The following is a 19086-nucleotide window of genomic DNA, read 5'->3' on the forward strand; positions in this document are numbered from 1 at the left end:
TGACCGGTGATTCACGAACGTTAAAACTTGTAAAAACTATATGATGACATATATATGGTTATATATATAGTTAACATGATATTATGATAAGTAAACATATCATTAAGTATATTAACAATGAACTACATATGTAAAAACAAGACTACTAACTTAATGATTTTGAAACGAGACATATATGTAACGATTATCGTTGTAACGACATTTAATGTATATATATCATATTAAGAGATATTCGTACATCATAATATCATGATAATATAATAATTTAAAATCTCTTTTGATATTATAAACATTGGGTTAACAACATTTAACAAGATCGTTAACCTAAAGGTTTCAAAACAACATTTACATGTAACGACTAACGATGACTTAACGACTCAGTTAAAATGTATATACATGTAGTGTTTTAATATGTATTCATACACTTTTGAAAGACTTCAAGACACTTATCAAAATACTTCTACTTAACAAAAATGCTTACAATTACATCCTCGTTCAGTTTCATCAACAATTCTACTCGTATGCACCCGTATTCGTACTCGTACAATACACAGCTTTTAGATGTATGTACTATTGGTATATACACTCCAATGATCAGCTCTTAGCAGCCCATGTGAGTCACCTAACACATGTGGGAACCATCATTTGGCAACTAGCATGAAATATCTCATAAAATTACAAAAATATGAGTAATCATTCATGACTTATTTACATGAAAACAAAATAACATATCCTTTATATCTAATCCATACACCAACGACCAAAAACACCTACAAACACTTTCATTCTTCAATTTTCTTCATCTAATTGATCTCTCTCAAGTTCTATCTTCAAGTTCTAAGTGTTCTTCATAAATTCCAAAAGTTCTAGTTTCATAAAATCAAGAATACTTTCAAGTTTGCTAGCTCACTTCCAATCTTGTAAGGTGATCATCCAACCTCAAGAAATCTTTATTTCTTACAGTAGGTTATCATTCTAATACAAGGTAATAATCATATTCAAACTTTGGTTCAATTTCTATAACTATAACAATCTTATTTCAAGTGATGATCTTACTTGAACTTGTTTTCGTGTCATGATTCTGCTTCAAGAACTTCGAGCCATCCAAGGATCCATTGAAGCTAGATCCATTTTTCTCTTTTCCAGTAGGTTTATCCAAGGAAATTAAGGTAGTAATGATGTTCATAACATCATTCGATTCATACATATAAAGCTATCTTATTCGAAGGTTTAAACTTGTAATCACTAGAACATAGTTTAGTTAATTCTAAACTTGTTCGCAAACAAAAGTTAATCCTTCTAACTTGACTTTTAAAATCAACTAAACACATGTTCTATATCTATATGATATGCTAACTTAATGATTTAAAACCTGGAAACACGAAAAACACCGTAAAACCGGATTTACGCCGTCGTAGTAACACCGCGGGCTGTTTTGGGTTAGTTAATTAAAAACTATGATAAACTTTGATTTAAAAGTTGTTATTCTGAGAAAATGATTTTTATTATGAACATGAAACTATATCCAAAAATTATGGTTAAACTCAAAGTGGAAGTATGTTTTCTAAAATGGTCATCTAGACGTCGTTCTTTCGACTGAAATGACTACCTTTACAAAAACGACTTGTAACTTATTTTTCTGACTATAAACCTATACTTTTTCTGTTTAGATTCATAAAATAGAGTTCAATATGAAACCATAGCAATTTGATTCACTCAAAACGGATTTAAAATGAAGAAGTTATGGGTAAAACAAGATTGGATAATTTTTCTCATTTTAGCTACGTGAAAATTGGTAACAAATCTATTCCAACCATAACTTAATCAACTTGTATTGTATATTATGTAATCTTGAGATACCATAGACACGTATACAATGTTTCGACCTATCATATCGACACATCTATATATATTTCGGAACAACCATAGACACTCTATATGTGAATGTTGGAGTTAGCTATACAGGGTTGAGGTTGATTCCAAAATATATATAGTTTGAGTTGTGATCAATACTGAGATACGTATACACTGGGTCGTGGATTGATTCAAGATAATATTTATTGATTTATTTCTGTACATCTAACTGTGGACAACTAGTTGTAGGTTACTAACGAGGACAGCTGACTTAATAAACTTAAAACATCAAAATATATTAAAAGTGTTGTAAATATATTTTGAACATACTTTGATATATATGTATATATTGTTATAGGTTCGTGAATCAACCAGTGGCCAAGTCTTACTTCCCGACGAAGTAAAAATCTGTGAAAGTGAGTTATAGTCCCACTTTTAAAATCTAATATTTTTGGGATGAGAATACATGCAGGTTTTATAAATGATTTAAAAAATATGTGAAACTACATTCTATGGTTGAATTATCGAAATCGAATATGCCCCTTTTTATTAAGTCTGGTAATCTAAGAATTAGGGAACAGACACCCTAATTGACGCGAATCCTAAAGATAGATCTATTGGGCCTAACAAACCCCATCCAAAGAACCGGATGCTTTAGTACTTCGAAATTTATAATCATATCCGAAGGGTGTCCCGGAATGATGGGGATATTCTTATATATGCATCTTGTTAATGTCGGTTACCAGGTGTTCACCATATGAATGATTTTTATCTCTATGTATGGGATGTGTATTGAAATATGAAATCTTGTGGTCTATTGTTACGATTTGATATATATAGGTTAAACCTATAACTCACCAACATTTTTGTTGACGTTTAAAGCATGTTTATTCTCAGGTGAATTCTAAGAGCTTCCGCTGTTGCATACTAAAATAAGGACAAGATTTGGAGTCCATGTTTGTATGATATTGTGTAAAAACTGCATTCAAGAAACTTATTTTGTTGTAACATATTTGTATTGTAAACCATTATGTAATGGTCGTGTGTAAACATGATATTTTAGATTATCATTATTTGATAATCTACGTAAAGCTTTTTTAAAACCTTTATCTATGAAATAAAGGTTATGGTTTGTTTTAAAAATGAATGCAGTCTTTGAAAAACGTCTCATATAGAGGTCAAAACCTCGCAACGAAATCAATTAATATGGAACGTTTTTAATCAATAAGAACGGGACATTTCAAAAGCAATAATAGACGTGTTTGGTAAGAAACTGATCCTAAGTATAGAGGACGAGAGTGTTACCTTTTCAGTTGATAGAGCCATGCAACAACCGCAATCTGCAGATGATACATGTTATTATATTCAAACTATAGATTCACATGCAGAATTGTTACAAGAATTTTCAGAATTACAAGGAACAGGAGAATGTTCTTTAGGAGAAGGAACTGAACTAATTGATGAAACTGAAATGTTAGCTACACTTATGGCTAATGGATATGAACCAACAACAGAAGAAATTCAAATGCCAAAAGAAGAAGACAGATATCGATATAAATCATCGATAGAAGAACCACCGACATTAGAGTTAAAGCCACTTCCAAACCATCTGGAATATGCTTATTTACATGGAAGAAGGCCATAAAACGTATGCGCAACGCCAACGAAGACTAAATCCAAATATGTAAGATGTTGTTAAGAAAAAAATTATTAAACTGCTTGATGCAGGTTTAATTTATCCAATCTCTGATAGTCCATGGATAAGCCCAGTTCAATGCGTACTTAAGAAGGGTGGCATGACTGTCATCACAAATGAGAAAAATGAGCTTATTCCTAGTAGGACTGTAACAGGATGGCGTGTTTGTATTGATTATAGAAAATTAAATGACGCCACCAGAAAAGATCACTTTCCCTTACCTTTCATTGATCAAATGTTGGAAAGATTAGCCGGAAACAGTTACTATTGTTTTCTTGATGGTTTCTCCGGATATTTTCAAATTCCAATCGCACCCGAGGATCAAGAGAAAACCACGTTCACGTGTCCTTATGGTACTTTTGCTTACAAACACATGCCATTTGGACTTTGCAACGCCCCTGCAACCTTTCAAAGGTGCATGATGGCAATTTTTCACGACATGATAGAAGAATGCATGGAAGTTTTCATGGATGACTTTTCAGTCTTCGGTGATACATTTGAATCATGTCTAGTTAATCTTGAACGAATGCTTATTAGATGCGAGCAATCAAATCTAGTACTTAATTGGGAGAAATGTCATTTCATGGTTAAAGAAGGCATCGTTCTTGGACATAAAATTTCAAAGGAAGGAATTGAAGTAGATAGAGCTAAAGTAGATGTAATTGCTAAACTTCCACATCCCACCAATGTTAGAGGAGTTAGGAGTTTTCTAGGGCATGCCGGTTTTTACCGATGTTTCATAAAAGATTTTTCTAAAATTGCCACTCCTATGAATAAACTCCTAGAAAAGGATGCTCCATTCATCTTTTCAGATGAATGTATCAAATCTTTTAATATTCTTAAAGAAAAACTCACTAATGCGCCGATCATGATAACTCCAAATTGGAATCTACCATTTGAACTAATGTGCGATGCAAGTGATTTTGCAATGGGAGCCGTTTTAGGACAAAAGATTGAAAAATGATTTCAACCTATTTATTATGCTAGTAAGACGTTACAAGGAGCACAAACAAATTACACAACTACTGAAAAAGAACTCCTTGCTATTGTCTTTGCTTTTGACAAATTTCGTTCATATCTCGTTCTAGCTCAAACGGTGGTCTATACCGACCATTCTGCTCTTAGATACCTATTTTCGAAACAAGATGCCAAACCAAGATTAATCCGTTGGATCTTACTCTTACAAGAGTTCGATATTGAAATCTGAGATAAAAAGGGAGAAGAAAATCTCGCCGCTGATCATCTTTCTCGACTTGAAAATCCTGAATTAGAAGTTCTAAATGAATCGGCCATACAAGACAACTTTCCTGATGAATATCTATTGAAGATAGATTATAATGAAATTCCATGGTTTGCAGATTATGCAAACTACTTAGTATGTGGAATCCTTGAAAAAGGATTATCGTACCAAAAACGAAAGAAATTCTTTAGTGATATAAAACACTATTTCTGGGAAGATCCACATTTGTTTAAAAGTTGTCCCGATGGAATAATACGCCGATGTGTATTCAGATATGAAGCCAGTCAAATCTTAAACCATTGTCACACAGGACCAACAGGAGGGCATTATGGGCCTCAACTTACATAAAGAAAAGTTTACGATGCTGGATTCTATTGGCCTATAATTTTCAAAGACTCACACCTTCTTTGCAAATCCTGTGATACTTGTCAAAGGGCCGGAAAAATACGTCAACGTGATAAAATGCCACAAAATGTCATTCAAGTATGTGAAGTATTTGACGTTTGGGGTATTGACTTTATGGGTCCATTTCCAAAATCTCATAATAATCTCTACATTCTCGTTGCCATTGATTATGTATCTAAATGGGCGGAAGCACAAGATCTCCCAACTGACGATGCACGAGTTGTAGTCAACTTTTTAAAACGTCTTTTTGCTAGGTTTGGAACACCGAAAGCTTTAATAAGTGATCGGGGTACTCATTTTTGTAATAATCAACTTGAGGAAATTCTCAAAAGATATGGAGTAACTCATAAAATCTCCACTTCTTATCATCCACAAACAAGTGGACAAGTTGAAAATACCAACCGAGCATTAAAACATATTCTAGAGAAAACCGTAGGATCAAATCCGAAGAAATGGTCTATGAAATTGGAGGATGCACTTTGGGCTTTTAGAACCGCCTACAAAACTCCAATTGGAACCACACCTTTTAGACTCGTTTATAGAAAAGCATGTCATATTCCAGTAGAAATTGAACACAAAGCATTTTGGGCTTTGAAGACATGTAATCTTGATTTACATGATGCCGTACGTCTACGGTTAAGTCAACTAAACGAATTAGAAGAATTAAGACTTGAAGCATATGAAAATTCCTTAATCTATAAGGAAAGAACGAAGAAATGGCATGATAAAAGAATCAGAAGTTCAAAAGAATTTAAAGAAGGAGACAGAGTTCTTCTTTTTAATTCAAGATTCAAGCTATTTCCTGGAAAATTAAAATCAAGATGGTCTGGACCATTCATAGTCAAAAGAGTTTTCCCATACGGAACAATAGAGTTAATAAATTCAAATGGAATTGAATTTAAAGTTAATGGTCACAGAGTTAAACATTACATACATGGATCGATAGAAGTTGACAATGAAGTCAATCACAATTTCAACACCACATCTAACTAAGTGTGGGGTGAATCGAATCTTTTTAGGGTAATATAAATTTCTGTTAGAGTTAGATGTTCTGTTTTCGTGTAGTTCTCGGGAATGGAATCCGAATGGTCTTTCCCTAGCAGACCCTAAAGAACTAGTCTTCTCCCCTCATTCTGAATTTTTATTTTTTTTAGGTTTTACGAGATGAAGAATTCCTGTGAACTAAACCATGGTCTAATGCTACACGCTTTGATCACTAAAGGTAATAATGACATACTCCCGAGTGACCTGGTGTCAGTAATAAGAGCCAAATTGGACGGAGTAAGAAAAGAACTCAGGAACGATCATAATAAGTTATTTTTTGGTAAAGGAAAATCAAAATCCGCAGCCAAAAGAAAAACACGACACCTTGAAAGATGTCACAAATGCGAAAAAGGGTCACACGAAGGAAAATGCTCGACGAATCAGACATATTCCAATACCGAGTTCGTTACTTTATGCAGAGAAGGACCGTTCATATGTTTCAAAGAAAAATCGTTGAATGCTCGAGGTTATGCCTATGTAGCTATGGAAAACCAATTAGTCCGACTATCTTATGAGTGGGCTAAAGCAGGTCACTGAGAATTCTATCTTACAGGTAAGTATGTACAGTTTTTATTTTTATTTTATTGCTTTTAACCTTTTGATAATAAACGCTAAATTGTTCGTTATAAAGTATTAAATTGATACTCAATAAAATTAGGTTTTGCGATCGAAATTATTGATATCATACAAAAATTTATTACATCACTTTGAAATTTACCGTTTATTCTTAAGGTATAAATATCTTTAATCAATCAACCCAAAATATTTCAAAAATTCGTCAGGAGTAAAACTAGGTAATATAGCCGAAATTACTTTACCGAAAAGAGGGGCGTATATTTTTGATAATATTTGATTGATTAAAGTGGGATAAAAGACCAAAAAGATTTTTAATTTTATTTTTACTTTGTTTATTAATATATAAATATTAAATTATTATTGTAAACTTTTTAAATCAATATATTTAAGTTTGTAAATATTTGAAAATTTTATGTTTTTAATATAAGTTTGTATGTATAAAAACAAAAATATAATATAAATTTGGTGTGAATTTTTAAAATTTTAATAATATGAATTTTTAATTTTATGCAATTTAAATTTAAGTTTGGTGTGAATTTAAAAATAAAAATTTACTTTATTTCGCTAAGTTAAAAATATGATTTTTAAAATTCGTCGTGAGTTGAAAACTAGGTTGTTGAACCGAAATTGCTCTACCCAAGGGAGGGACGAGAACTTTTATTATCATTATTTTTAATCTTATTGAATTAAAGTATGCCAAAAACATTAAAAAATCCAAAAATCTTTACTTTTAAAACCGCGCTTTGAATTGACAAATTTTAAAATTTTGTCGAGGGACGGACTAGGACATCGTTTCGAAACGCCCTCATTCTAAAAAAAAACAAATTTTTAAAATTTAATTTAATTATATGTTTTAAAAAGTGTAAGGTTTTTATAAAAAAAATAAAATAAAATTAAAACCAGACCCCCATGCGATTGCATGGGGTTTGGACTTTAACCTCATACGATCGCATGAGGCCCATTTTCTGGTCAGATACAAAAAATAGCAGCTCGCTGCTGCTGCTCCACATTCAACACACAAACATACGCGAATATCTCCCAAAAATCATCCCTAAAATCACCATTTTTCACCAAAATTCACCAAATTTCGTCCTACAATTCGCTCTAATCATGAAATTGTTCAGAAGCTTTTCAAAGAAGGTAAAAATTACACCCCTAAACTCATAAATTTTCTAGTTTTTGTGATATTTATCAATATTTTACCTAATTTGATTTTATTAATTTCTAGTGTAATTAGAGTTAAATTGTTAGTATATTATGCATGTATAACCTAGATTGATGCTATTTAACATGATTTGAAGCCAAAAACTTCAAAAAATTTAGAAATCTAGGGTTTGTGTTCTTGAGCAATTTGGGGCTTTTTGATATAAACAGGTTATGGCCGATTTTTGTCATGAATTATTGCTAAATTAAGTAGTGTAACATGTTTAGGTAGCTAAATGATCCAAACTTTGATCCTAAACATGATTTTTGAGAATTAAAGTGGACTTTTTAGGTATAAAATTCATGAACTTGATTAAATTGATGTAAATGCCATTTGAGACTTGTTTAATTGCTAGTAATGGTTGTTTTAACATGTTATTTGAGTTGAATGCTTATGAACTTTGTAAATATTTTCATATATGCTTATTTAAAAAAAGTGTAGAATTGTAAAAATTGTGAAAATGTGTATAAGTTTAATTTTGATTGAACATGTCATTGTAATTGTTTTAAGTTGTTATTTCGCTAACACTAATGCATATTTGGATGCACAAATTTTGTGTTTAATATGTTTTGCAGAAATATACTGAAACTGGAGGTGCATCATCATCATCTAGACAACCACAACTGGAACCTGAACCAAAATATGAGCCGCAATACGAGCCAGAACACAAACAAGAACCACAACAGGAATAACAACATCAACCTGATCAACACGTGCCTTATTATGATCTGCTATAATTTGTTGATGCCTTCACAGTATTTCCGATGCATCCGCCAGTAGAATACCCAATGATTCCTGAACACACGTTGCATCCTAATCTGAGATTTGGTAGAAGCTAGAGAGATTACCCATCATATCAAAGTAACAAATTCAAACTAATATCGAAAAATGTAGAAGTGCCTAGGGTAATTGATTGGGATCCTTTGGAAACGGTCCATCTAGCTGACCGTGTTAGACTGCTACTAATTCAAAGGTATGGCAGTTCTTCTTTTTCCGATTGGGAACGTTTATTCACCATTCGTAGACCTGTATATAAGGAATGGTGTATTGAACTTATGAGTACTATAGCGTTAAATACAGATGTAGATAGGTTAGATGATAGAAGTTTTCTTAGGTTTATACTTGGCCGTAGGATGTACAGGATGTCCATTCTGGACATGGCCAGGGCTTTGCAGATATATACTCCTGGTGAATTACTACTACCCGATTGTATGAATTTGATTTATCGTGGTGAAAGGGTAGATAGGAATTTTGACGCAAACGCCATCTGGAGGCGTATGTCAGATTATAATATTTTTACGCTGGGAGGAAAACACTCCTACTTACATATTAACAAAGCTAAACTTCGTATAATTCATAGATTTCTGGCTAACTCGATTACACGGAGAGGTCACAACAAGGAGAAAATGACCTTACATGATTTATTTTACCTAAAGTGTATTCGAGACCCAAGAAGCTTTGTTAATATCCCCTACTGTGTTGGTTTTTATTTGTCTAAGATGGTGGAAGGAATACAGGAAGGGGGATAATAGGAGGAGTTATTTTTGTTACTCTCATTGGAGAGTATTTGGGTGTAGATAGGGACCAAGGGGGTCCACTTTTGGAATGTAGGAAACAGGTTGAGCTTTTAGGATTGAAGGTCTATCAGGGTGCTACGGTATTAAAGAGCAAACGAAACCAGGCAGTACCCTATGAAGGTCGTCATCCACAGGTAGAGAGAGGATCAGATGAGGAAATGGAGGAAGCGGATGACATTAGGGATGTCATTAGGGAGGCTATGACTGACGTCTACCAGCGTGTAGATGAGGTAGATATGACAAACGGGGAGAGATTTAGTCGGATGGAGCAGTGGCAAGCTCAGAATGATTACGAGCATTCCAGGCAACGACAGCAAGATAGATGAGACTATCATCAGCGTCAGATTATGAGCCAGCTATCACCTCAGGATCACTACATTCTGACCCGACCCGCTTACTATCCTCCACACTAGCCCGAGATGAGACCACCATATACTCTCTACGACCCTAACCAGGCCTACCAGTACACCTATCACCAACCATGGAACCCGGACAACAACATGAACTGGAACCCCTATCCAGATTGATATAGTTCCGTTGGTGATTTCTATGATTTTTATTATTTATTATTTTTATTTATTTATGTTTAAACATATGATATTGTGATACATTAATGTATTGTTTAATATTTTTATTATGTTGTACTAATATTTCATATATGATTTGAGAGTGGGATTTTAAGTCCCATTTCAAATTACCATGCATGTTTATATTTGTATGTATGTATATTGTCAATTGTACACAACAGGGTAAAACAGCGCATTTTCAAAGACTGGCATTAAGTTCAGCAAAAGCTACTAATTTTGACGACAAAACGAAAAACAAATATGATGTAACAACAAGACGGAATGAACAAATGATGTGCACCATTTATCATTCAGCAAACAAACGCCAATATGTTTGGAAACTTTGGTAAAATTTAATCATTTTTCTACGCTAATCACCCTCAATAATTTAAATTGTTACTGATTTCTTGCAAATGAGGGCATTGCAAGATCTTAAGTGTGGGAAGGGGTTAAATTATTTCGGATTTTTAAAATTTTTGACTTATACACTTGGTTACCATTAGAAATACTAGTAACGCAGTAGTTGTATTAGAATCTAGTGCTCTCTGATAACAAAGAACAGCCCTAGTCTTATATACTGACTACCCAATTCTAGTAAAAAAAAATTTAAAATTTTCAATTAAATGAACTCAAAATCATGTTTATACATATTTATGAACGATAAAACTAGGTGTTAACACCGAAATTATTGTTACCTCTGAAAGGACATAAATTGAGAAACAACCCAAAATGTTAAATTCATTTAAAATGGAATAGAGGACAATAAAAAGGCAAAGAAAGGAACATAAAAGCCAAGTGTGGGAAAAATTTACCAAGTTATTTTGAACATATATCACATATTTTTGTACTAATAATTGAAGATACTTTTGTTTTGGACAAAATTAACTGTTTTACCCGAAAAACTGTAATATATTTGAAAGAAAGATGGAGCTACACGATGAATCAATTCCATCATTAAAAGGAAGTAAAGTCTTCCAAAAAAGAAACGCGCTTCTTGATTTAAGTCAAGAAGTTGTCGTCCAGACCAGTTGTAGAGTCTACGAAAAATCTTGAAAAGTTTTCTCGAAAATCAGCTGGAAATCCACGGACCTCAGCATCAAACAGGGTTGCCAAGTGGTCAGACTTATCCTAACCATGAGAGGATCTGTCTCGTAAAATGGGGAGGGCTCCATGCAAATTAGCTTGATAAGACTAATGAATCAGACCCCCATAAAGGATAATCTCCTTAAAGATTAAAAATCAGCTTTTAAGCCTGATATTACTCAATCCTTGAGATTGACTTTAAAGATTGAGAATTACGAACTCATGGAATTCAATGATATCTAAACTCGAGCTTGAACGAGAAAATATTTTGATCAAATTAAAACCGATTTGTTTTCTGAAAACTCTATTTTTAATGCGTTCATTACCATTGAATGTAAAATCCTAGGAATTCACCTGGAATTCATTAGGTCACCTGAACCAAATCGGGTGACAACCGTAAGAACGGTGGTTGCATAGAATGGTCGAAGACAGGACCTTGTGCCAGACCGAAAAACTATAGGGTGAGCTTTACTATTGCTCCTACCAAGGATAGTAATTGCATCCGACACGTTATAGACCATAATTAAAAGCATGTCAGGGGACATTGCCTTAACAGTTGCTTGTTCAACACTTTCCTTTACAACCGGATGGTAGTTTACCGAAAGGTAATATACGGAGCAAGTATACTGGATGTGTTGCTTTCCCAATACAAGGTTAGCAAGTGGGTGACACAAAACCATAAGTTTTGAGCTAAAATTTCCAAATCTGAAACCCACTAAACCCATAAAAACAATTTGCAAACACCGGTGAAGGGTTATTCCGGAAAACTTATCTACGGTAAAAGCTAGATCGTATTTTCAAAAGATCAAATGTTTTCATAAAGATCCAATTTCCTTAAGGATCTAAATTTTTATAGTCATGTGGGACTGTAAACCACATCGTTACTACCATTGTTCATACCGCCGTATAGAAATCACTGATGTACAAAGTGTGAAGAATAAAGAAGTGATTCTAGTATGTTTTTATTTCAAGACTATATTGCTTGAGGACAAGCAACGCTCAAGTGTGAGAATATTTGATAATTTTAAAAACGAACATATATTTCATAGCATTATCCCTCAAGAAAGACAAGCTTTTAGTTGCAATTGTTCTATTTACAAGTGATATTCGTTTAAATAATAAAAGGTGAAGATAAAAGATAGATTCGACGAATTGAAGATGCAAATGACCAAAAAGCTCAAAAGTACAAAGTACAATCAAAGTGGTTTAAATTATTGATGAGAAACGTCTCAAAATTACAAGAGTACAAGACGCGAAACGCAAAATACAAGATATTAAATTGTACGCAAGGACGTTCGAAAATCCGGAACCGGGTCCAGAGTCAACTCTCAACGCTCGACGCAACGAACTAAAAATTACAAGTCAACTATGCACATGAATATAATATAATATTTAAATAATTCTTAAAATTATTTATATATTATATATTATATTTAAAATCGTCGGCAAAGCTAGGAAACAAATCATGTGAGCTGGAAAAAGTGGCCATGCGATCCCATGCTGAAATGTCCCGTTCTTATTGATTAATAACGTTCCATATTAATTGATTTCGTTGCGAGGTTTTGACCTCTATATGAGACGTTTTTCAAAGACTGCATTCATTTTTAAAACAAACCATAACCTTTATTTCATAGATAAAGGTTTTAAAAAGCTTTACGTCGATTATCAAATAATGATAATCTAAAATATCCTGTTTACACACGACCATTACATAATGGTTTACAATACAAATATGTTACAACAAAATAAGTTTCTTGAATGCAGTTTTTACACAATATCATACAAGCATGGACTCCAAATCTCGTCCTTATTTAAGTATGCGACAGCGGAAGCTCTTAATAATCACCTGAGAATAAACATGCTTAAAACGTCAACAAAAATGTTGGTGAGTTATAGGTTTAACCTATATATATCAAATCATAATAATAGACCACAAGATTTCATATTTCAATACACATCCCATACATAGAGATAAAAATCATTCATATGGTGAACACCTGGTAACCGACATTAACAAGATGCATATATAAGAATATCCCCATCATTCCGGGACACCCTTCGGATATGATATAAATTTCGAAGTACTAAAGCATCCGGTACTTTGGATGGGGTTTGTTAGGCCCAATAGATCTATCTTTAGGATTCGCGTCAATTAGGGTGTCTGTTCCCTAATTCTTAGATTAGCAGACTTAATAAAAAGGGGCATATTTGAAAGGACCCATTCATATACATTATAAACGATTCACAATAGTTGATTACATTGCGAGGTATTTGACCTCTATATGATGCATTTTACAAACATTGCATTCGTTTTTAAAAGACAATCTTTCTTTACATCAAAAATTGACAGGCATGCATACCATTTCATAATATCCACTATCCAACTATAAATTGATTTAATAATAATCTTTGATGAACTCAATGACTCGAATGCAACGTTCTTCGAAATATGCTATGAAAGACTCCAAGTAATATCTTTAAAATGAGCAAATGCACAGCGGAAGATTTCTTTAACACCTGAGAATAAACATGCTTTAAAGTGTCAACCAAAAGGTTGGTGAGTTCATTAGTTTATCATAATCATTTATTTCCATCATTTTAATAGACCACAAGAATTTCATTTCCAGATCTCATAAATATACGTCCCATGCATAGAGACAAAAAATAATCATTCATATGGTGAACACCTGGTAACCGACATTAACTAGATACATATAAGAATATCCCCTATCATTCCGGGATCCTCCTTCGGACATGATATAATTTCGAAGTACTAAAGCATCCGGTACTTTGGATGGGGTTTGTTAGGCCCAATAGATCTATCTTTAGGATTCGCGTCAATTAGGGTGTCTGTTCCCTAATTCTTAGATTACCAGACTTTAATAAAAAGGGGCATATTCGATTTCTATAATTCAACCATAGAATGTAGTTTCAATTACTTGTGTCTATTTCGTCAAACATTTATAAAAGCGCATGTATTCTCAGTCCCAAAAATATAAAGGGTAAAAAGGCAAATGAAACTCACGCATATAAATATTGTAAAACAGTTAATAAAGCATTTGCATGTATTCTCAGCCCAAAAATGTAAAGAGTAAAAGGGATCAAATGAAACTCACCATACTGTATTTCGTAGTAAAAATACATATAACGTCATTGAACAAGTGCAAGGTTGGCCTCGGATTCACGAACCTAAATTAATTATATATATTTATGTGTTGGTCAATATTTGTCTAACAAATTAGGTCAAGTCATAGTGTACCACAATCCTAATGCTCGAGACTAATATGCAAAAGTCAGCAAAAGTCAATTTGACTCAAAATAATTTCTAAAAATCTATACATGATTAATATATAGTTTAAATATCGTTGTTTTATATTTTTAAATATTTTTAAAAGATTTATTAGAGTAAATAATATAATTTATTTATTAATAAATAAAATTTTATATTAAATTTATATAATAAAATATAATTTTATATATATTAAGTAATAAAATTTATAGGGTTCATTTAATATCATAAAGATAATATGATAGGTATTATTAAAGTAAGTTATTACACGTAGTAAAATATGTTTGTATCAAATATTTATTTGATAAAATAATATCTATAATGATAGCAAGTAAAAGTTGTATTATTTTGTAATAATAATTATTATTATAAAAATATCAATATTTATAATTACTAAGATGACATTATGATAAAACGATAATTCTAATTATGATAACTTTAATATTTACGATAATTTTTAATATTATCTTTAAAAAAATAATTCTATTTAAAATAATAATAATAATGATATTTTATAGTAACAATGACATTTCTATTAAAATGATAATTTTTGTTAAAATGATAGTTTTAATACTAACGATAATTTTAATAATAATAGTAATGATAAAAATAATAAGAACGATAATTTTATCTAAATCAATATCTTATAATATTTTAATTTCATCATGATACTCTTACCCATTATTTCCTAATCGTTTCGTTTAATAGCTTTTAATCGTCTTTTATATCGTGTTCGTAATAATGATAATAATAGTAATCAAAATAATTAGGTGTTACAAATATTTGTTTTAATTACCCTAATATTAATAATGATAGTTACTATAACATTATTAATAATAATACAATTAATTATCTTAATGATAATATAGTAATAATAATAATAACAATAACAATAACCATTTTTAAATAATGATATATATATTAATAATGATAATAATAATAATAATAATACCAATAATAATAATAATAATAATAATAATAATAATAATAATAATAATAATAATAATAATAATAATAATAATAATAATAATAATAATAATAATAATAATAATAATAATTGGATAATAATAATAATACTAATTATAACTTTAATGATAATAACGATAGTAATAATAAAAAAAATAACAATTTTTAATGATAAATCCTTTTATTAATAAAGATAATAATAATAATAATAATAATAATAATAATAATAATAATAATAATAATAATAATAATAAGAAAAAACTAGAACGACGATAATAACGACGATAATAATAATCATTTTTAATAATAATACAAAAATTCGATGGACTATAACTTCAAATCCGTTCATCGAAATCATTCGATATCTAAATGAAAAGTTCTTAATTTTTCGCTAGCTTTCCAACGACATGCATATCTTATACCTTATCTCAGTCGCATATATAACTAATTCAGGATTCAACATAACCTAACTAAAGGCAATATCAAAAGTACAAACATGCATAATCCTATATACTCGAGCACTAGTCAGGGATACACTATTAGTATGTAAAAGTTAAATTATGAGTACTCACGTATCAATATTGAGATTCAATATTGCAGGAAAGGTACGTAGACGCAACGGAGATGATAAACACTATATTGACCTCACGAGTATACCCATGAACCATACCAATCACCTCCATAGCTATAACCCATAATTTCCTTAATCCAATCCCACTCGAAAAACAATTTCGAAATCACTCGGACAGCACTCTGACGTAATATTTTATGTATACTAATAATATCTTGAAATAATACGGAGTAAATATATATATGTAAATCGATTGAGAGAGTTTAGAGAAAAATATTTTCAAGTTTCTATGAAATAATGAAACCTATTGAATTCTATTTATAATAGATTTTTGAATTATTAAAGTGAATTATTAAAGTATGAATTATTAAAGTGAATTATTAAAGTATGAATTATTAAAGTGAATTATTAAAGTATGAATTATTAAAGTAAATTATTAAAGTATGAATTATTAAAGTGAATTATTAAAGTATGAATTATTAAAGTGAATTATTAAAGTTAAAGTAAAGTAAAAATAAAGTAAAGGTAAAGTTTAAGTATAGTAAAAGTATAAAACTATGTACGTATAATACGCGTATAAATATATATAATATTAATTTAAATCGTTATTTATATTTATTAAAATAAAATATAAATATCGTTATCTTTATCATACTGGTTAAGTAATGAGTTGTCAAAAGTGGTTCTAGATATTTATAAAAGTTATATACGTTTTAATAATAAAGTTCTTTTTAAACTGAAAACGTTTTTGTACGTTTGAAACTAAATCAAATAAATATAATAATTTTGTTTTCCAAAACCAAATATATTTTTAAGAATCATTTTGTTTAAAGGTTAAAATAATGGAAATCGTTATATCATAAAATGTTTTAAAAAAGTAGAATCATATATATTCATAATAGGTTTCAAGTTTTTAAATTACAGTTTGTTGGTGAAGCATGGGATAAAGTTCAAAGGTTAAATAAACGTATGAAATCATCTTAATGAAAAATGTCGAGTTACTTAACTTGTCGATATCCAACATCTAAGTTATTTGCACTTCACGTTCTTACTTATAAATCACTTTACCATTTTCCGAATATTGTCAAAAAGAATAGATTTCTTAAATCACAGTGGACCTCATAACATAGACCCGTAATCATATCATAATGTATCTGATAAATCAACAATTTGATATTATCTTCTAATTCCATCGATAAACATATTGAAAAAAATACGATCATGTAAAGTATTATACGTTTAATACTTTATTAATATTCTCAAGTTATAATATATATATATATACATATATATATACATATTTATTTATATATAACGGTTCGTGAATCGTCTGAATTTGGTCGAGGTTATAATGAATGTATGAACACAATTTAAAATTCTTGAGATTTAACTTAACAAACTTTGCTTATCGTGTCGGAATAATATAAAGATAAAGTTTAAATTTGATTGGAAATTTCCGAGTTGTCACAGTACCTACCCGTTAAAGAAATTTCGTCCCGAAATTTGAGTGGAAAGGTCGTGAATGATAATAAGTATGTTTTCATGATGCATACAGGCTGAAAATTAGAGTTTTATCATCAGCGAATAATTTGGATAAACAATCCATTTATATGAAGAGTACGAATGAAGCTAACATAGAAGAGTGAAATGAGTAAGTGTAGATTCATCTTATCATTTGACGTAGATATGATTGATTTCCAGATTTCAAGGGATTTGAAGAAAATCTTTGTAATAAGATTTGATTCTCCGGTAACAAAAGGAATTAGGATCCGCTTTAAATGCGATCGTCCATTTTAATTGTTCTGTCGGAGATTTTCTTATAAATTCACCTCCTTCCTTTTCTTACAACTCTCACCTTCTGTTGATGCATTTTATGCAAGTCCCTAGACATCTACCCATGTCCATTGCAGGTACAACAGTTTACAGGCCACCATGATCGTTCGTTATTATCCTATCCGTGTTTGTATGTGGTTACAGCAACTACAGGAACGAGATATGGATGTTTGACTATGTTAGACTTAGTCAGACGTCCGAGTGAAGCCTCACTCGTACGGCTGATAAGCTCATACACAAGGTTGATGCTGAGCTAAGTCACAATTACAATCTAAATGAGAAGACACGAGTGAGTTGAAATGTCCCGTTCTTATTGATTAAAAACGTTCCATATTAATTGATTTCGTTGCGAGGTTTTGACCTCTATATGAGACGTTTTTCAAAGACTGCATTCATTTTTAAAACAAACCATAACCTTTATTTCATAAATAAAGGTTTAAAAAGCTTTACGTAGATTATCAAATAATGATAATCTAAAATATCCTGTTTACACACGACCATTACATAATGGTTTACAATACAAATATGTTACATCGAAATCAGTTTCTTGAATGCAGTTTTTACACAATATCATACAAACATGGACTCCAAATCTTGTCCTTATTTTAGTATGCAACAGCGGAAGCTCTTAATATTCACCTGAGAATAAACATGCTTTAAACGTCAACAAAAATGTTGGTGAGTTATAGGTTTAACCTATATATATCAAATCGTAACAATAGACCACAAGATTTCATATTTCAATACACATCCCATACATAGAGATAAAAATCATTCATATGGTGAACACCTGGTAACCGACAATAACAAGATGCATATATAAGAATATCCCCATCATTACGGGACACCCTTCGGATATGATATAAATTTCGAAGTACTAAAGCATCCGGTACTTTGGATGGGGTTTGTTAGGCCCAATAGATCTATCTTTAGGATTCGCGTCAATTAGGGTGTCTGTTCCCTAATTCTTAGATTACCAGACTTAATAAAAAGGGGCATATTCGATTTCGATAATTCAACCATAGAATGTAGTTTCACGTACTTGTGTCTATTTTGTAAATCATTTATAAAACCTGCATGTATTCTCATCCCAAAAATATTAGATTTTAAAAGTGGGACTATAACTCACTTTCACTGATTTTTACTTCGTCGGGAAGTAAGACTTGGCCACTGGTTGATTCA

This window comes from Rutidosis leptorrhynchoides, chromosome 8 (genome assembly GCF_046630445.1).
Source record: "Rutidosis leptorrhynchoides isolate AG116_Rl617_1_P2 chromosome 8, CSIRO_AGI_Rlap_v1, whole genome shotgun sequence".
Classification (NCBI taxonomy): Eukaryota; Viridiplantae; Streptophyta; class Magnoliopsida; order Asterales; family Asteraceae; genus Rutidosis; species Rutidosis leptorrhynchoides.